Raw genomic sequence first — 22252 nt, forward strand, 5'->3', positions numbered from 1 at the left:
GAGACCTACCAATGTGTCCCAATCCCCCAATCTTATTAGAGAGATTTGGAGCTGGTGTACTTTATTCTTGGAAAGATATTGGCGACTAATGTGAAGTTTGGAAGCCATATTCAGAGAGGAGTCAAATGTCCCTTAACGAAATAATGCTGTGGGAAATGACATCTGTGAAAGAATGTGTTGTCACCGAGTAAAACTGATGCTGACTTGGGAGTGGTGTACATACTTCTCAGGGAACTGGTGAAGATATCAAATTCCTTTGCTCATTTCAGTGAAACTGAGCTGGATTTGGTGCTGAAACCAAAAAACTTGGATTGGAACTCAAACCCCTAAGTTAGAACTTCAAATGCTGCCAAAACTCAGATTGAGACTTGAATCCGTGGTATTTCAACTGAGATCACACATCTGGTCTCAGGACTTAGTGAAGCTCAGTTTCTTCTTTAAAAAAAAAAAAAAAAAGTATTTATTTATTTTTGGCTGTGCAGGTTGCTACACCAACTTTTCTCTAGGTGTGGTGAGCAGATCTACTCTTTAGTTAAGGGGTGCAGGCTTCTCATTGCAGTAGCTTCTCTTGTTGCAGAGCATGGGCTCTAGGGTGAGGGTTTCAATAGTTGTGGCACATCGGCTCTGTAATTGTGGCTCACAGGCTTGGTTGCTCCATGGTGTGTGAGATCTTCCTGGACCAGGGATTGAACCTGTGTCTCCTGCATTGGCAGGTGAATTCTTTACCACTGAGCCACAAAGGAAGCCCTGAAGCTCAGGTTCTTTATGTCTCAATGCAGAAAGAATTAAGTGAAAGATAAAGTGATAGGTAAGAGATGAGTTTATTTAAAGAGAAACACACTCTATAATGAGACTGTGGGCCATCTCAGAAGGCAAAATATGAGGTGGTTGTTTTTATGGACTGAGTAATTTCATAGGCTAATAAATAGGAGGATTATTCCAACTATCAATATTTTGGAGAAGGGGTAGAGATTTCCAGGAATTGAGCCACCACCCAGTTACAGTCAACCTGGAAACAGACATGGTGTATGTGGGTGTGTCATTTAGCATGCTAATGTATTGCAGTGAGTGTGTGATGAGGCTCAAGGCCTATGGGAAGTCTAATCTTCTACTCTCTTGGACCTAGTTGGTTCTAACCACTTCTGGTTTTATCTTCAAGGGCTGTCATTCCTTTAGAGGTTGTGCCTTGCCCCGTTCCATCCTTTTTGAGTCCACATCCATGGCTCCTGAACTAGGCCTCACCTCTCTCTTTGACGTCCCCAGAGTCTGATCAAGCCTGAGATATGGAGGTTTGCAAAATCCAAGAAGACATGGAAGGAAGGAAGAAAATGTCTCCTCCTAAAGGAGTGTAGAGTCTCAAGGGAAGAGGATGGGAACTGGACTATAACAGTGAAAGAGGATGGTGAAGAAACTGAAAGAGACAGACCTAGATACCCAAGGTGCTCTCCTTAAAAGGCCTAAAACTGAAAAAGCCTCCACATAATTATGTTAAAAGCCATAGTTTTTAACCCTGATTGACATTGTAAAAGCTATCTGACAAAAGAATTGCTTCTACTGTGCATTTCAATAGTATAATTTTAAATTAGTATTATATAAAAATAGTAATAACAATGTTAATAAAGTTTTACTTTATGTAAAGAATATGAAATATTGAAAACCCTAAAATTTTTAAAAATACAATCAAGATTTGCAGTATTTTCAAAGCTGATAAGCTGAGTAAATTATGAACTTGCATTACTGCCATGGGGGCGTGTCAGTATAGTTGGTAAACCAAAATATCCGCAGCCTTTGTCAGTCCTTTGGTATGATAGCTAGTTTTTTTAATTTAAATCACTTTTTTATTTGTTGGCCACACCATGTGGCATGTGGGATCTTATTCCCAAACCAGGGGCTGAAGCAGTGTCCCTTGCAGTGGAGTGGCAGAGTCTTAGCCACTGGATCATCATGGAAGTCCCATGATGGCTAGTTTAATGTGTCAGCTTGGCTAGGCTATAATATAGTTATTCAAAAGCTTAGGTGTTACTGTGAAAGTACTTTGTACATGTGATTAACAATCAGTAACTAAGTAAAAGATGCTATCCTTTATAATTTAAATGGATCGTATCCAATAAGTTAAAAAGCCTTAGAAGCAAAACTAAGATTTCTCTGAGGAAGAAATTCTTTCTGTAGACTGCATCATCAGCCTGTGCACAGGAGTTTTCATTCTGTTGGCCTCCGCACAAATTTCAGACCCTGCTTAGCAAGCACTCACAATCATATAAGGGAATTCCTTGTAATAATAAATCTTATATATATATATATATATATATATATATATATATATGTCTCTTTGGTAGAACGCTTACTTATGCATATGACAAATGGCTTAATTATGTGATATTTGTAATATGCAGGCCTTCCTCAATGTATCTCTTGTGTCAAATGAGAATTTCTTGTACTCCATTGTGATCATGTGGGTTACCACATCCAAGTTATATCTGGAGCACTTATCTGGGATCTTTACATTTTGATAAGGCACCACAGCTGAGTCATGCCCTAGATTGAACCAGAACTTCTCTCTCAGCCCTGGATGCTATCTTGTTAGAATGGTATAAATGTAAAACAGCAAAAACAGATCTAGCACAACCAGTAATTCTAGTCCCTATATCATGATTAGTTGTAGAAAATGTAAAATATCAATATTAGAAGGTGTTTTTGTTTGTTTGTTTTGTCAGGGGAGAGAGGTTTGCTTTGATATTTCAAACAGACATATCTAGGGGCTTCCCTGGTGGCTCAGTGGTTAAGAATCCACCTGCCAATGCAGGAGACACGGGTTCAGTCCCTAATTCGGGAAGATCCCACATGCCATGGAGCAACTAAGCCCATGCATCACAACTATTGAGCCTGTGCCCTAGAGCCTGGGAGCCGCAACTGCTGAGTCCTTATGCCACAGCCATGTGCCACAACTGCGGAAGCCCAGGCACTCCAGAGCCTGTGCTCCACAATAAGAGAAGCCACTGCAAAGAGAAGCCCTCACACCACAACTAGAAAGGAGCCCGTGCTCTCCACAACTAGAGAAAAACCCACGCAGCAACAGAGACCCAGCACAGCCAAACACACATAAATAAAAGCAAAAACATATCTAAAAATCATTGGGAATTCCCTAGTGGTCCAGTGGTTAAGATTCCCAGCTTTTATTGCTGAGGGCCAGGGTTCAAGCCCTGGTTGAGAAACTAAGATCCTGCAAACCACTTGGCATGGCCAAAAAATAAAAATCAATATTAGTGCATGCACTAATCCACTATGTCCTTCATGAGATAGCAGAGTCTGGTGGACTGTAAAGAATAGTGGGTCTCTGGGAACCAATTTTTATTCTTGTGAATTTGTTTTTATTGGGATAAGAAGGGTGGGTTGGGAAACATCTCCACGGGCTAAGACCCATCTGGGAAACGTCCGTTCTAATCTTCCTGGTACAGCTTTTGGAACACTCTTTCTGTTGGAGCTGCTGCTCTTGCTGCCAGATGCCTTCAGGTCCACTCCTTCTGAACACCAAAATTATAAAGCAGATCCATGACCAACATGATAGGACTAGTTGCGGGGGGGTGGGGCGGTCAAGAAATCCATAAATGCTCCTTGGAACTTGGAGTGATTTCTTTTGTTTGTAAATAAGTAATTCACCAAAGACTTCAATCAGCCTGACAGTTCTCAAAAGGCTAAACTAAGAGTTACCATACAGGGAATTCCCTGGCAGTCCAGTAGTTAGGACTCCACACTTCCATTTCAGGGAGCATGGGTTCGATCTCTGGTCAGGCAACTGAAATCCCTCATGCCTGCATGGCCAAAAGATAAAGTTACTATATAACCCAGCAATTCCACTCCTAGGTGTATATTTAAGAGAAATAACAATATATGTCCACTCAACAGCTCTTACATGAATGTTCATAGCAGCATAATTTATAGTAGCAAGAAAGAATTCCAATAGTCATCAAGATAATGGATAAACAAAATGTTGCCTGTCTATTCCGTGGGATATTATTTAACCACAAAGTGAAATGAAGTACTGAAACATGCTACAACATGAGTGAACTTTGGAAACATTTTTCTAAGTGAAAGGAGCCAGTCATAAAGGCTCACATATGGTGTGGCTTTATTTATAAGAAATGTCCAGAAAAAGCAAATCCATACAGACAGGAAATAGAATAGTGATTGCCTTTGACTGACGTGTCTGGGGTGAATGGGGTATGTACGTTTAACAGGTACAGAGTTTCTTGTGGGAGTGATGAAAGGCATAAAAATTTAATATGGTGATGATTGCAAAAACCCACTGGACTGTACACTATAAATGGGTGAATTGTATGATATGTGAATGATTCTCAATAAAGATAGCTAAAAGTAAAATGGCAAATATGAAAATAGTATATTATGATTACATTAAACTTTCTCTTCAGCATTATATTCAAACACTTTGGAGATAAAAAAAGAGGTCATAAAAATTGTGTAATAGAAATAATTCTTGAATTTTAAAAAAGTCCTCAAACTTTCGTTCATCAAAAATTTTGCCCCCCCAAAAAAATTGTCCATTAAAAATAAGATGAAACTGGACCAAAGAAACAGACTAAATAATATTAAACAGTTTTTTTAACATGCTTTCATGAACCCACAGATACATGGCAGGTATACATCATCATGTGTTAAGGAATGTTAGATAGCTTCTTCCTGTCCTTAAAAAATAAATAGTTTAAAAGGGGTTTGTGTGTGTGTGTCCAAGCAAACTAATGAAATGTCTCCAACTGATAGTTTTGAGATCCAAATATTTTAACTTGTATAAGGCAGAGTTTTTTCATTTGGGGTGAGGGTATGGCTACATTGGTAAACACTCGATGTACGTTTAGCTTAATTCAGAGCAGATATTCTGCAAGATAAGGCAACCCATGGCTTCTTGGGCTTCCCTGGTAGCTCAGCTGGTAAAGAGTCAGCCTGCAATGCAGGAGACCCAGGTTTGATTCCTGGATTGCGAAGATCCACTGGAGAAGGGATAGGCTACCCACTCTAGTATTCTTGGGCTTCCCTGGTGGATCAGATGGTCAAGAAGTGAAGTCACTCAGTCGTGTCTGACTCTTTGCGACCCTGTGGACTGTAGCCTACCAAGCTCCTCTGTCCATGGGATTCTCCAGGCAAGAATACTGGAGCGGGTTGCCATTTCCTTCTCTAGGGGATCTTCCCGACCCAGTGATCAAACCCGGCTCTCCCGCATTGGAGGCAGATGCTTTAACCTCTGAGCCACCTGGGTTCAATCCCTTGATTGGGAAGATCCCCTGGAGAAGGGAACAGCTACCCACTCCAGTATTCTGGCCTGGAGAAACCCATGGATTGTATAGTCCATGGGATTGCAAACAGTCGGATACAACTGAGCGACTTTGATTTTCACTTCTCTCATGGCTTCTTGGTTGAGACTACAATCAGAAGGGCCCACTGAGGAAAGAAAAGGAACCAGTTTGTGGCAAACCACTGGAAGATATTTAAGCATAGCAACAATCTCCTTCAGATCACTTTGGGTCCAGATAGGTAGAGAATGCTATAACTAAGCAATTGAAAGTGAATACTTTTGCATATGCTGTATAAATCATCCGGCAGCAATTTCTTGGGTTTGGGAGTTTGTTTTTTCTTTATTTTCCCCTTGTAAGAGGATACGATGCTCTTCCACTAGAAATATTGGAATTCTAAGGCAAAACCTCTACTCAGCAGTAGTCAGAAAAGACTGGAAAAGCTGATAGCCTCCTTTCAGACAGGACTTTAGCCAAATCCTATGAATGTTTGAAAGTGACAGAAGAGCTTGCAGTTTGGAGGATAGTGGTTCATGCCCTACAGGATATTCAGGCAGGAGTGGACAAAGCATCAGTCAGTCACACAGACCAGTAAGAACGGTCTCCCACAGTAGAGCCAGGTCAGGACTCCAGTGTTATAGGAGAACTGGGTCACGCTCATCTTGCTCCATGAAGAACAGTGTATTTGAACAGAGATAGAGACAGTTTGAGGTAATAAGACATAGGCACCTGCCTCATGCATCCATGCTCAGTCGCTTCAGTAATGTCTGACTCTTTGTGACCCTATGGACTGTAGCCCACCAGGCTCCTATATGTCCATGGAATTTCCCAGGCAATCTTCCCAACCCAGGGAGCGAACCCATGTCTCCTGCATTGCAGGGGGATTCTTTACCACTGAGCTATGGGGGAAGCCCATGCACCTGCTAGGCATAGTAAATAAGCCCATTCTCATTTGTAAGTCAGAGCCTGTTACAGACCCAGGCACAGGAGCTGGAGAAGTGTGAAAATGGTCACTTCTTTATAAAATAAAAGTGTGCTAGTCGTTTAAATTCCCTCAAGATGGGCAAGATCATGCCTTCTCTTTATTAGGAAGGGCTTAGTTGGCATGGACAAAGATCAATGGTTGCATGATGTCACCTGCCTGTTCCACAAGTCATATCATGTCCTGTTAATAGACCAAGCAACACAATCTACAATAAAACAAGTTATTGAAAATTCAGAGAATTTACTAGAGGAGGCGGCAATGGCACCTGGAAAGTAGTTAAATATTTGGAGAAAAGAGGAAACCAAATAATGGACCTGAGAGCACTAAATAGGAAACCAATATCCTAGAACAGAGACTGGGAAAAATTTTTTCTGTAAAGGTCCATATAATAAATACGTTTGGCTTTGCAGGCCACATAGTCCCTGTGGCAGCCACTCAACTCTGCTGCTGTAGCTCAGAAGCAGCCATAAATAATATGTAAACAAAGAATTACATATGCCAATGGTCAACACCGAAATCAGATTGATTATATTCTTTGCAGCCAAAAGATGGAGAAGCTCTACACAGTCAACAAAAACAAGACCAGGAGCTGACTGCGGCTCAGATCATGAACTCTTTATTACCAAATTCAGACTCAAATTGAAGAAAGTAGGGAAAACCACTAGACCATTCAGGTACGACCTAAATCAAATCCCTTATGATTATACAGTGGAAGTGAGAAATAGATTTAAGGGCCTAGATCTGATAGAGAGAGTGCCTGATGAACTATGGAATGAGGTTCGTGACATTGTACAGGAGACAGGGATCAAGACCATCCCCAAGAAAAAGAAATGCAAAAAAGCAAAATGGCTGTCTGAGGAGGCCTTACAAATAGCTGTGAAAAGAAGAGAAGCGAAAAGCAAAGGAGAAAAGGAAAGATATAAACATCTGAATGCAGAGTTCCAAAGAATAGCAAGGAGAGATAAGTCTTCCTCAGCGATCAATGCAGGGAAATAGAGGAAAAGAACAGAATGGGAAAGAGTAGAGATCTCTTCAAGAAAATTAGAGATACCAAGGGAACATTTCATGCAATGATGGGCTCGATAAAGGACAGAAATGGTCTGGACCTAACAGAAGCAGAAGATATTAAGAAGAGGTGGCAAGAATACATGGAAGAACTGTACAAAAAATATCTTCACGACCCAGATAATCATGATGATGTGATCACTCATCTAGAGCCAGACATCTTGGAATGTGAAGTCAAGTGGGCCTTAGAAAGCATCACTACAAACAAAGCTAGTGGAGGTGATGGAATTCCAGTTGAGCTATTTCAAATCCTGAAAGATGGTGCTGTGAAAGTGCTGCATTCAATATGCCAGCAAGTTTGGAAAACTCAGCAGTGGCCACAGGACTGGAAAAGGTCAGTTTTCATTCCAGTTTCAAAGAAAGGTAATGCCAAAGAATGCTCAAACTACCGCACAGTTGTACTCATCTCACATGCTAGTAAAGTAATGCTCAAAATTCTCCAAGCCAGGCTTCAGCAATATGTGAACCGTGAACTCCCTGACGTTCAAGCTGGTTTTAGAAAAGGCAGAGGAACCAGAGATCAAATTGCCAACATCCGCTGGATCATGGAAAAAGCAAGGGAGTTCCAGATAAACATCTATTTCTGCTTTATTGACTATGCCAAAGCCTTTGACTGTGTGGATCACAATAAACTGTGGAAAATTCTGAAAGAGATGGGAATACCAGACCACTTGACCTGCCTCCTGAGAAATCTGTATGCGGGTCAGGAAGCAACAGTTAGAACTGGACATGGAACAACACACTGGTTCCAAATAGGAAAAGGAGTACGTCAAGGCTGTATATTGTCCCCCTGCTTATTTAACTTCTATGCAGAGTACATCATGAGAAACGCTGGGCTGGAAGAAGCACAAGCTGGAATCAAGATTTGGAGAAATATCGATAACCTCAGATATGCAGATGACACCACCCTTATGGCAGAAAGTGAAGAGGAGCTAAAAAGCCTCTTGATGAAAGTGAAAGAGGAGAGTGAAAAAGTTGGCTTAAAGCTCAACATTCAGAAAACGAAGATCATGGCATCTGGTCCCATCACTTCATGGGAAATAGATGGGGAAACAGTGGAAACAGTGTCAGACTTTATTTTTTGGGGCTCCAGAATCACTGCACATGGTGACTGCAGGCATGAAATTAAAAGACGCTTACTTCTTGGAAGAAAAGTTATGACCAACATAGATAGTATATTGAAAAGCAGAGACATTACTTTGCCAACAAAGGTCCATCTAGTCAAGGCTATGGTTTTTCCTGTGGTCATGTATGGATGTGAGAGTTGGACTGTGAAGAAGGCTGAGCGCCGAAGAATTGATGCTTTTGAACTGTGGTGTTGGAGAAGACTCTTGAGGGTCCCTTGGACTGCAAGGAGATCCAACCAGTCCATCCTAAAGGAGATCAGTCCTGGGATTTCTGTGGAAGGAATAATGCTGAAGCTGAAGCTCCAGTACTTTGGTCACCTCATGAGAAGAGTTGACTCATTGGAAAAGACTTTGATGCTGGGAGAGATTGGGGACAGGAGGAGAAGGGGATGACAGAGGATGATATGGCTGGATGGCATCACGGACTCGATGGACGTGAGTCTGAGTGAAGTCCGGGAGATGGTGCTGGACAGAGAGGCCTGGCGTGCTGCGATTCATGGGGTCGCAAAGAGTCGGACACGACTGAGCAACTGAACTGAACTAATAAAACTTTATTTATAAAGAAAGACAGGTTTGAGAATTCCCAGACTGTCCAGTGGTTAAGTTAGGACTCCACACCTTTCCACACCCCCTCACCCCACCACGACAGCACAGGTTCAAGCCCTGACCAGGGAACTAAGGTCCTGCAAGCTAAGTGGTGCAGCTAAGAAAAAAAAGAAAGAGGTAGGTTTTCTGACCCCTACAGTACCAGATAGGCTCTGTAACAGGAGACTCAGTGGTAAAGAATCCACCTGCCAACGCAGGAGATGTGGGTTCGATCCCTGTGTTGGGAAGATCCCCTAGAGGAGGAAATGTCAACCCACTCTAGAATCTTTGCCTGAAAAATCCCACAGACAGAGGAGCCTGGTGGGCTACAGTTCATGGGGTCACAAAGAGTTGGAGATGACTGAGTGACTGAGCACATTAAGCACTGTAGAACAACTAATATCCTAGAATTAGGTGTGGACTCCACACCCGTTGATAGGCTAACCTGGGGGGAGAGAAGATATAATAAGAGTTAACTGTATGAAAATGGGGATAGTGAAAGGGAAAGCTGCCCTGGTGACATGGGGAGCAGACGAATGGAAGAAAAGTTTGGAGAGATAGGCTTTAGATCAGACAGGAAGGATCCTGGGGATCAAGGGAAGGAATTTGTATATTACTAACACTGGGGTGGGAAGACATTGAAGGGTTTAGACATGTAAAATTTTAAATAAAATTACATTTCAAAAAATCATTCTAGTTACTAGGTGAAAAAGAAGGGATGTGGTAAGCTGAAAAAAGGCCCGCAAGAAGATATCTACATTGAATTCTGTGAACCTGTGAATGTTATTTGCAAAAAGGATCTTTGCAGATGCAATTAAAATCTTGAGATGAGGATCTAACCCTAGATTATCCAGGTGGGGACTAAATCCGATGACATGTGTTCTTATAAGGGAAAGGTAGAATGAGATTTGAGAGACAGAAGTGAAAAGAGATGGACACATAGAGAAAGTGATGTGAAAACAGAGATAGACATTGGAGTAGCGTGATCACAAGTCAAGGAACATCAAGGAAAGCCAGTAAACACCAGGAGCTAGAAGAATTCAGGACTGAATACATTCCACAGAGCCTCTAAAGGGAATGGGCCCCTGACCACACCTTGATTTCAGACTTCTGGCATCCAGAGCCATGAGAGTATAAATTTCTGTTGTTTAAAATCACGAGGTTTGTGATAATTTGGGTTTTTCTGGTCATACTGTGTGGCTTGTGGGATCTTAGTTTCCTGACAAGGGATCAACCTGGGGCCCCAGCAGTGATAGCTCTGAGCCCTAACCACTGGACTGCCAGGGAATTGCCCTGTGATAATTTGTTATAGAAACCTCAGGAAAACTATTACAGAGGGTAAGAAAAGTAAAGAGATCCTTTAGGAGCCTCCTGGAGTAATCCACATGACAGCTGCCAATCAATGGCCTGGTCTAGGATGATGGCAGTGAAGAGGGAAATACATTGTCAGAATAGAGATCTATTTCAAACTAGGACTTGGAGAAGATTGACATGGGTTAATGAGTACAAGCCTCAGAAACCTGGATAATGGCCATGACAATTACTGACATAGGGAGGGAGCAGGTGTGCAGCTCAGTTTCGAATATATTGTGTTTAAAATGCTGGATAGTCATCAAGAAGATATATAGAACAAAGTATTAGCAATACAGGAGAGAGGTATGGGCTAGAGATTAAAACTGGACAGTCCATGGTATTTATATTTCATGCAAATCAGTGATATAATGTAAGGGGAAAACACACAGAGAGATGACCGTCTCAAATCTAGCCCTGAAGAATATCAAAGTGAAAGAGCCAGATAGACCCAGCAATTCCACGTGTGGGTATATACCCAAAATAATTGAAAGTAGGATCTTGAAGAGACATTTGTAGGTCCATATTCTTAGCAGCATTATTCACAAATCCAAAAGGTGGAAGCAACCCAAGTGTCCTTTGATAGATGATGGATAAAGAAAATGTAGTATATACATACAATGGAGCAATATTTAGCCTCAAAAAGGAAAGAATATTTTTTAAACATTTCTTCAATGCGCTCCATGCCACAGCAAGATGAACCCTGAGAACATTATACTAAGTGGAAATAGCTAGACACAAAAGGACAAATATTAAAGGATTCTACTAATGTGAGGTATCTAGAGTAGTCACATTCCTAGATGCAGAAAGTAGAAGGGTGTTTCAAGGGACTGGGGAGGAGGGAATAATAGGCAACTATCATTTAATTGGAAGAGCTTCATTTTGGAAAGATGAGAAAAGTCATGGAGATGGTTGCACAACAATGTGGATGGACTAAATGCCACTGTACTGTGCCCTTAAAAATAGCTGAACTGGTAGATTTCATGTTAGGTGTATTATCACCAAATTTTAAAAAGTAATACATTCTCATGGTGAAGAATTAAAACAACATGAAAGTTTATAAAGCAACATACAGAAGTCTTTCCCCATGATCACCCTCTACATGGACTTTAACACACTTATGTTTGTAAGATACCTGATATCACACTGACATCCTTGCACCTGCATCAGTTAGTCAGTCAGTCAGTTCAGTCGCTCAGTCGTGTCCGACACTTTGCGACCCCATGAATCACAGCACGCCAGGCCTCCCTGTCCATCACCCTCCCGGAGTTCACTCAAAGTCATGTCCATCGAGTCAGTGATGCCATCCAGCCATGTCATCCTCTGTCGTCCCCTTCTCCCCTTTGCCCCCGATCCCTCTGAGCATCATGGTCTTTTCCAATGAGTCAGCCCTTCGCATGAGGTGGCCAAAGTACTGGAGTTTCAGCTTCAACATCAGTCCTTCCAGTGAACACCCAGGACTGATCTCCTTTAGGATGGACTGGTTGGATCTCCTTGCAGTTCAAGGGACCCTCAAGAGTCTTCTCCAACACCACAGTTCAAAAGCATCAATTCTTCAGCACTCAGCTTTCTTCACAGTCCAACTCTCACATCCATACATGACCACTGGAAAAACCATAGCCTTGACTAGATGGACCTTTGTTGGCAAAGCAATATCTCTGCTTTTCAATATACTATCTAGGTTGGTCATAACTTTCCTTCCAAGGAGTAAGCGTCTTTTAATTTCATGGCTGCAATCACCATCTGCAGTGATTCTGGAGGTCCGCAAAATAAAGTCTGACACTGTATCCACTGTTTCCCCATCTATTTCCCATGAAGTGATGGGACCAGATGCCATGATCTTCGTTTTCTGAATGTTGAGCACATATCAGATGGTTATTTCCATAATTCTAGAGGTGGAATTGGTGGATCAGAAGGTCTAAACCTTTGCGTTTTGGCCAAACATTGAAATGGATAAGTTTTCATTATATTTTAAGCCAGGGTTTACAATGAAAGGTAAGAATGTAGTGAAAATAGGTAGTAATAGTTTAATTAGTACAACCATAAAGAAAGCAATTTATTAACATTTATCAGGAAACTTAAAAATGCTCACACCTTTTACCTTACAGCAATTCCACTCTAGGAGTCTCTACCTCAAAGAAATAAACAAATGGATACATAATATTTAGCATTGTTTATAATTGCCAAAATTTGGGCAGAATGAATACTTTTTAATAAGGGAATGATCAAATAAGTTATGAAAAAAATTATGACTGTCTCCTTGTTTAAATACTACAGTCATTAAAAATGATGGTTATAAGATTCTAATAACATGATTAAAATTGTGTAAAAAGAAATAATAACAAAGTGATAGCAATGGTATATTTGGGATTTATGTGGTTTTCTTTGTCATTTTTGCTGTAATGTGGCTTATTTTTGCAGAAAAAATATTTGTTTAAAGATTGGAAAATGGATAAAAATTATCAAAAGAAAAGAAGCCAGGTAGAAACAAGTTTCTTCATGGCAATAGATATGCTGATGCTATACTTCATATGGAAAAACAAACACACAAGAATAACCAGGAAAACACTAAGGATGGACAATTTCTATCAACATTAAACACGCTATAAAGCCTTTCTAATGAAAACATTGTGGGGAATCTTGTGGTGGTCCAGTGGTTAGGACTCTGCACTTTCACTGCCTAGGACACGAGTTCAATTCCTGATCTGGGAACTAAAATCCCAACAAGCTGTGAGGTGGGGCCAAAACCACACAAACGAAAGACATATTATGTGTACTATTGTGTGAGTAAATAGATAAGACAGAAACAGAATAGAAAATCCAGAAATAGATGTCAGTACATATAGAACTTCATCATATGATAAAAGTGGCATCTCCAAACACTAGGGCAAAGAAAGACTTTTTCGTAAAGGTCCTTAGGAAACCTGGTTAGCCATTTTGCAAGGAAAGAGTTAAAAGAGCAGATCTGGTTGCCTATGCCTTCCTGTCTTCAAGGGAACCTAGAACCACAATTGACCTTTGATAAACCTCTTGGAATATGGCCCTCAGCGTGTTTGTGTCAGTAATTGATGGTTTTGCTGTGTACACCTGGAGCAGTGGACCATGTCGTCCCAGCTTAGATTGCTTTGCACAAACATCAAGATTGATGATTTGCATGCACCTGATTTCATTGCTGGAGTCCAGCCTGTTGCCATCGCTGGTCATGTAGCAGGATATGCCTACTATATGACCAGCTCCCCTCCACAAAAGACTCAGACTAAAACTCAAACAAGAGTCGCCGGGCAGAGATATACCACATACGCCTGTAGTTTGATGTGTGTGTGAGAGAGAGAGCATGTCCTGTGTAGTTGTGGAAGGAATAGATGCAGAAGCCAGCATTTGTCCTTTGGCCTCTGCCAATGTACATCTTTTTCCTGCTTGCTTTTGCCATGCATACTTAACTGTCATAAACCTCAGCCTTTACTAGAAATGGCAACTGAATCTTGTGATTATGGTTTATGAGTTGCCAAATTTGAAGAGGTAGCAGGACTTCTGAAACACTATTAAATTTTTTTTTTTTTAGCTGTGCCGGGTCTTAGTTGTGGCACCTTCGATTTTCCTTGCAGCATGTGGGATCTCTAGTTGTGGCATGTAGGGTCTAGTTCCCTGACCAGGATTTGGGAGCATCAAGTCTTAGCCACTGGACCATTAGGAAAGTCCCATGAAACACTTTTGAAAACGATAAAGTTAGATCTATATGTCACACCATGTATAAGATTCAGTCTCAAACTGATTAGAGAACTAATTGGAAATTATACAGGCTCTAGAGAAAAACATAGGTGAGTTCTTCTTTAACTTAGATGAAAGAAAAAGATTTCTATCTTGATTTAAAATCCAGATGCAATAAAATATTGTAATTATGACTTTATTAAAAACAAAACTTCTGCATGGCCCCCAAAATATAAACAGTATCAGAAGACAATGGACAAACTGGGAGAAAATATTTGTAACACTTCTTGGATAAAGAGTTAGAAACCTAACAGATTTTTTTTTTAGTTTTTTTTAATTAGAGAAAAAAAGAAAACTTCATTCCCCCAAGTAATATAAAAACAGCTCCCTAAATATAGAAAGATGTTCAAACTCTCTAATGAGAGAAGAGAAAACATAAATTAAAATGACACCGAGATTACCGGGTTCTGGTCAGGACAATAAGAACTTTATTTACATTCTATTTCCACATTAAATACAGGTAAAATCTCTAGACAGAATACATGGAACAGCTATCTCAAATGTCAACAAACAGGTTAGGGAAGGAAACAAGCACTCAAAGTACCACTGAACCATCACTGCATTTCCCACTTTGTTTTTCCTCTGGTATCTCCTGGCCTGAACTCAAAAAACAAGCTAAAACTCAGAACTGTGCACCAGGAACAAACTGCTAGAACTCTAAGAGAAAGTTTCTAGCACAGCCTGAGTGTCAGGAAAAGGGGCCTCCATAGGTCACAGGGAGTGAGGGAAATCCAAAATGTCCTTTGTTTTTGCTTTCCCATGCTGTCCCACACCAGGCCTTAGGCAAAGCCGCAGTGGCAATGGAGCAGTTCACAGAGGAGGCCAAGCCAGCACCTTAAACTCTGAGACAACTCTCACCCCAAGAACAAGGGAGCACTGCTAGAGCTCTTCCCATGAATTATCCTCTTGCTGGGACCCAGTGCAGTTTCAGTTGAAAGGAGAGCACAGAAGAGCAAGGAAGATAAAGGACCAGAGAGATTAAGGCAGTCAATAAATAGGTCTCACAGAGTTGTATATGTTCTTCAGAGCTCACTTTCAAGCTGCATAGGTGAAAACAAGCAGGACACTGTGGGGCTCCTAAAACTGAGCTAGACCCTGTGGGGCTGTTACTGAGTCCAAGTTAGCTCTGCTTGCCCCATGACAGGCCAGTGAATGCAAGAGACAAGTTGAGTTCAGGAATATGACTTTATTGAGAAAGCCATCTGACTGAGAAGATGGTAGACTCAGTTCAGTTCAGTTCAGTCGCTCAGTCACGTCCGACTCTTTGCGACCCCATGAATCGCAGCATGCCAGGCCTCCCTGTCCATCACCAACTCCCGGAGTTCACTCAGACTCATGTCCATTGAGTCGGTGATGCCATCCAGCCATCTCATCCTCTGTCGTCCCCTTCTCCTCCTGCCCCCAATCTCTCCCAGCATCAGAGTCTTTTCCAATAAGTCAACTCTTTGCATGAGGTGGCCAAAGTATTGGAGTTTCAGCTTCAGCATCATTTCTTCCAAAGAAATCCCAAGGCTGATCTCCTTCAGAATGGACTGGTTGGATCTCCTTGCAGTCCAAGGGACCCTCAAGAGTCTTCTCCAACACCACAGTTCAAAAGCATCCATTCTTCAGCGCTCAGCTTTCTTCACAGTCCAACTCTCACATCCATACACGACCGCTGGAAAAACCATTGCCTTGACTAGATGGACCTTTGTTGGCAAAGTAATGTCTCTGCTTTTCAATATATTATCTAGGTTGGTCATAATTTTTCTTCCAAGGAGTAACCGTCTTTTAATTTCATGGCTCCAGTCATCATCTGCAGTGATTTTGGAGCCCAAGAAAATAAAGTCTGACACTGTTTCCCCATCTATTTCCCATGAAGTGATGGGACTGGATGCCATGATCTTCGTTTTCTGAATGTTGAGCTTTAACCAACTTTATTTTTGGGTGTTAGTTCTAAAAGATCTTGTAGGTCTTCATAAAACCGTTCAACTTCAGTTTCTTCAACGTTACTCGTGGAGGCATAGACTTGGATAACTGTGATATTGTATGGTTTGCCTTGGAGACGAACAGAAATCATTCTGTCGTTTTTGAGATTGCATCCAAGTACTGCATTTCGGACTCTTTCGTTGACCATGATGGCTACTCCATTTCTTCTGAGGGATTCCTGCCCACAGTAGTAGATGTAATGGTCATCTGAGTTAAATTCACCCATTCCAGTCCATTTTAGTTCACTGATTCCTAGAATGTCGACGTTCACCCTTGCCATCTCTTGTTTGACCACTTCCAATTTGCCTTGATTCATGGACCTGACATTCCAGGTTCCTATGCAATATTGCTCTTTACAGCATCGGATCTTGCTTCTATCACCAGTCACATCCACAACTGGGTATTGTCATTGCTTTGGCTCCATCCTTTCATTCCAAAAAAGATGTCCTTTTCATTCTAGGGGACTGGAATGCAAAAGTAGGAAGTCAAGAAATACCTGGAGTAACAGGAACTTTGGCCTTGGAATGTGGAATGAAGCAGGGCAAAGACTAACAGAGTTTTGCCAAGAAAATGCACTGGTCATAGCAAACACCCTCTTCCAACAACACAAGAGAAGACTCCACACATGGACATCACCAGATGGTCAACAACAAAATCAGATTGATTATATTCTTTGCAGCCAAAGATGGAGAAGCTCTACACAGTCAACAAAAACAAGACCAGGAGCTGACTGTGGCTCAGATCATGAACTCCTTATTGCCAAATTCAGACTTAAATTGAAGAAAGTAGAGAAGACCGCTAGACCATTCAGGTATGACCTAAATCAAATCCCTTATGATTATACAGTGGAAGTGAGAAATAGATTTAAGGACCTAGATCTGATAGATAGAGTGCCTGATGAACTATGGACTGAGGTTCGTGACATTGTACAGGAGACCAGGATCAAGACGATCCCCATGGAAAAGAAATGCAAAAAAGCAAAATGGCTGTCTGGGGAGGGCTTACAAATAGCTGCGAAAAGAAGAGAGGTGAAAAGCAAAGGAGAAAAGGAAAGATATAAGCATCTGAATGCAGAGTTGCAAAGAACAGCAAGAACAGATAAGAAAGCCTTCTTCAGCGATCAATGCAGGGAAATAGAGGAAAAGAACAGAATGGGAAAGAGTAGAGATCTCTTCAAGAAAATTAGAGATACCAAGGGAACATTTCATGCAAAGAGGGGCTCGACAAAGGACAGAAACAGTCTGGACCTAACAGAAGCAGAAGATATTAAGAAGAGGTGGCAAGAATACACGGAAAAACTGTACAAAAAAGATCTTCATGACCCGGATAATCATGATGATGTGATCACTCATCTAGAGCCAGACATCTTGGAATGTGAAGTCAAGTGGGCCTTAGAAAGCACCACTACAAACAAAGCTAGTGGAGGTGATGAAATTCCAGTGGAGCTGTTTCAAATCCTGAAAGATGATGCTGTGAAAGTGCTGCACTCAATATGCCAGCAAGTTTGGAAAACTCAGCAGTGGCCACAGGACTGGAAAAGGTCAGTTTTCATTCCAATTCCAAAGAAAGGAAATGCCAAAGAATGCTCAAACTACCACACAATTGCACTTATCTCACATGCTAGTAAAGTAATGCTCAAAATTCTCCAAGCCAGGCTTCAGCAATATGTGAACCGTGAACTCCCTGATGTTCAAGCTGGTTTTAGAAAAGGCAGAGGAACCAGAGATCAAATTGCCAACATCCGCTGGATCATGGAAAAAGCAAGAGAGTTCCAGAAAAACATCTATTTCTGCTTTATTGACTATGCTAAAGCCTTTGACTGTGTGGATCACAATAAACTGTGGAAAATTCTGAAAGAGATGGGAATACCAGACCACCTGACCTGCCTCTTGAGAAATCTGTATGCAGGTCAGGAAGCAACAGTTAGAACTGGATATGGAACAACAGACTGGTTCCAAATAGCAAAAAGAGTACGTCAAGGCTGTATATTGTCCCCCTGCTTATTTAACTTCTATGCAGAGTACATCATGAGAAACGCTGGACTGGAAGAAACACAAGCTGGAATCAAGATTGCCGGGAGAAATATCGATAACCTCAGATATGCAGATGACACCACCCTTATGGCAGAAAGCGAAGAGGAACGAAAAAGCCTCTTGATGAAAGTGAAAGAGGAGAGTGAAAAAGTTGGCTGAAAGCTCAACATTCAGAAAACGAAGATCATGGCATCTGGTCCCATCACTTCATGGGAAATAGATGGGGAAACAGTGGAAACAGTGTCAGACTTTATTTTTGGGGGCTCCAGAATCACTGCAGATGGTGACTGCAGCCATGAAATTGAAAGACGCTTACTTCTTGGGAGAAAAGTTATGACCAACCTAGATAGTATATTCAAAAGCAGGGACATTACTTTGCCGACTAAGGTCCGTCTAGTCAAGGCTATGGTTTTTCCTGTGGTCATGTATGGATGTGAGAGTTGGACTGTGAAGAAGGCTGAGCGCTGAAGAATGGATGCTTTTGAACTGTGGTGTTGGAGAAGACTCTTGAGGGTCCCTTGGACTGCAAAGAGATCCAACCAATCCATTCTGAAGGAGATCAACCCTGGGATTTCTTTGGAAGGAATGATGCTAAAGCTGAAACTCCAATACTTTGGCCACCTCATGCGAACAGTTGACTCATTGGAAAAGACTCTGATGCTGGGAGAGATTGGGGGCAGGAGAAGGGGACGACAGAGGATGAGATGGCTGGATGGCATCACAGACTTGATGGATGTGAGTCTGAGTGAACTCCGGGAGATGGCGTTGGACAGGGAGGCCTGGCGTGCTGCGATTCATGGGGTCGCAAAGAGTCAGACACGACTGAGGGACTGAACTGAACTGAACTGAACTGAAGCCAACTTTTTTGCTCTCCTCTTTCACTTTCATCAAGAGGCTTTTTAGCTCTTCTTCACTTTCTACCATAAGGGTGGTGTCATCTGCATATCTAAGGCTATTGATATTTCTCCCGGCAATCTTGATTCCAGCTTGTGCTTCTTCCAGTCCGGCGTTTCTCATGATGTAATATTTAACTCATAGAAGTTAAATAAGCAGGGGGACAATATACAGCCTTGACTTACTCCTTTTCCTATTTGGAACCAGTCTGTTTTTCCATGTTCTGTTCTAACTATTGCTTCCTGACCTGTATATAGCTTTCTCAGCAGGCAGGTCAGGTGGTCTGGTATTCCCATCTCTCTCAGAATTTTCCACAGTTTATTGTGATCCACACAGTCAAAGGCTTTAGCATAGTCAATAAAGCAGAAATAGATGTTTTTCTGGAACTCTCTTGCTTTTTCCATGATCCAGCGGATGTTGGCAATTTGATCTCTGGTTCCTCTGCCTTTTCTAAAACCAGCTTGAACGTCAGGAAGTTCACAGTTCACGTATTGCTGAAGCCTGGCTTGGAGAATTTTGAGCATTACTTTACTGCGTGTGAGATGAGTACAATTGTGTGGTAGTTTGAGCATTCTTTGGCATTGCCTTTCTTTGGAATTGGAATGAAAACTGACCTTTTCCAGTCCTGTGGCCACTGCTGAGTTTTCCAAACTTGCTGGCATATTGAGTGCAGCACTTTCACAGCATCATCTTTCAGGATTTGAAACAGCTCAACTGGAATTTCATCACCTCCACTAGCTTTGTTCGTAGTGATGCTTTCTAAGGCCCACCTGATTTCACATTCCAGGATGTCTGGCTCTAGATGAGTGATCACACCATTGTGATTATCTTGGTCTTGAATGTCCCAAAATAACCATCTTGTCAGGGTCTGCATGCCAGGTTCTTTTGTAGAGTCAGAGAGAGAATCAGTGAGGGACTGAAGTCAAAAGGCAAGAAAGAGAGGGAGATGCAGGGAGGAAATAAAATAAAAAGGGTCTTCGGTGTTGCAATACATCTCCTGAAGGGCCAGCCTTTGGAAGTGGTGTGTGAAATTCTTCTTTTTGTTGTAGCTATTCACATATTCTGTGGAAAAGGTCGGTATTAGTTCCAATTGCAAAGAAAGGCAATGCCAAAAAATGTTCCAACTACCACACAATTGCACTCAACTCACACTAACTAGTAAAGTAATTCTCAAAATTATCCAAGTGAGGCTTCAACAGTACGTGAACTGAGAACTTCCAGATGTTCAAGTTGGTTTTAGAAAAGGCAGAGGAACCAGAGATCAAATTGCCAACATCTGTTGGATCATAGAAAAAGCAAGAGAATTCCAGAAAAACATCTATTTCTGCTTCATTGACGATGCAAAAGCCTTTGACTTTGTGGATCACAACAAAATGTGGAAAATTCTTAAAGAAATGAGCATAGCAGACCACCTTACCTACCTCCTGGGAAATCTGTATGCAGGTCAAGAAGCAACAGTTAGAACCAGACATGGAACAACAGACTGGTTCCAAATTGGGAAAGAAGTAAGTCGAGACTGTATATCATTACCCTGCTTATCTAAGTTGTATTCAGAGAACATCATGAGAAATGCCAGGCTGGATGAAGCATAAGCTGGAGTTAAGATTTCCAGGAGAAATAGTAATAACCTCAGATATGCAGATGACACCACCTTTAAGGCAGAAAGCGAAGAAGAACTGAAGAGCTTCTTGATGAAGTGAAAGAGAAAAGTTAAAAAGCTGACTTTATACTCAACATTCAAAAAACTAAGATCATGGCATCCAATCCCATCACTCCATGGCAAGTAGATGTGGAAACAATGGAAACACTAACAGAATTAATTTGTTTGGGCTCCAAGATCACTGCAGATGTTGACTGCAGCCATGAAATTAAAAGATGCTTGTTTCTTGGAAGAAAAGCTATGACAAACCTAGATAGCATATTAAAAAGCAGAGACATTACTTTGCCAACAAAAGTCCATCTAGTCAAAGCTATGGTTTTTCTAGTAGTCATGTATGGATGTGACAGCTGGACTATAAAGAAAGCTGAGTACCAAAGAATTGATGCTTTTGACCCCTGGTGTTGGAGAAGACTCTTGGGAGTTCCTTGGATTGCAAGCAGATCAAACTAGTCAATCATAAAGGAAATCAGTGCTGAATATTCACTGGAAGGACTGATGCTGAAGCTGAATGAAACGCCAGTAATTTGGCCACCTGACGCGAAGAACTGACTTATTGGAAAAGACCCTGATGATTGGAATGATTGAAAGCAGGAGGAGAAGGGGATGACAGAGGATGAGATGGTTGGATGGCATCACTGACTCAATGGACACGAGTTCTAGCAGACTCCAGGAACTGGTGATGGACAGGTAAGCCTAGCATGCTGCAGTCCATGGGGTCACAGAGTCAGACACAAATGAGTGATTGAACCAACTGATTCACAGATTATCTCCATATGAGCTGAACAAAGCCTCTTTAACAGTTAGGCAGAGAGGACAAGGTCCTCCGGGGGCAGGCCATTTTGTATGATTGTAATAATAAGAAAAGCAATGAAAAGTAAGCCAAAGAAAGTTTCCCATATGAAGTCAAAATTTTCTTCTCCCTGCAAAACCTGGGCACAGAAGCCTTTCTGTGTCCCCATTCCTTATTTATAGGAAACAGACTCAAGGCCCTGTGAACTTCTCTGAGTTCGAAAGAAAAGATTCAAACACTTGCTAGTCAGGGAGGGAGTGGGATGCAGAGACAAGGGAGAAACAGTCAAGAAACAACAGTGCAGCCTTGAGGCAGGGTCCTGTTTTGCCTCAGTCAGTTCAGTTCAGTCCAGTCACTCAGTGTCTGAATCTTTGTGACCCCACGGACTGCAGCATGCCAGTTTACCCTGTCCATCAGTAACTCCCAGAGTTTGCTCAAACTGATGCCCATCAACTCAGAGATGTCACCCAATCATCTCATCCTCTGTCGTCCCCTCCTCCTCCTGCCTTCAATCTTTTGTAGTATCAGGGTCTTTTCCAATGAGTCACTTCAATGCATCAAGTGGCCAAAGTATTGGAGATTCACCTTCAGCATCAGCCATTCCAATGAAAATTCAGAACTGATTTCCTATAGAATGGACTGGTTTAATCCCCTTGCAGTCCAAGGGACTCTCAAGAGTCTTCTCCAAAACCACAGTTTGAAAGCATCAACTCTTCAGCATTCA

The sequence above is a fragment of the Ovis canadensis genome, chromosome 22, assembly GCF_042477335.2.
Source record: "Ovis canadensis isolate MfBH-ARS-UI-01 breed Bighorn chromosome 22, ARS-UI_OviCan_v2, whole genome shotgun sequence".
Lineage (NCBI taxonomy): Eukaryota > Metazoa > Chordata > Mammalia > Artiodactyla > Bovidae > Ovis > Ovis canadensis.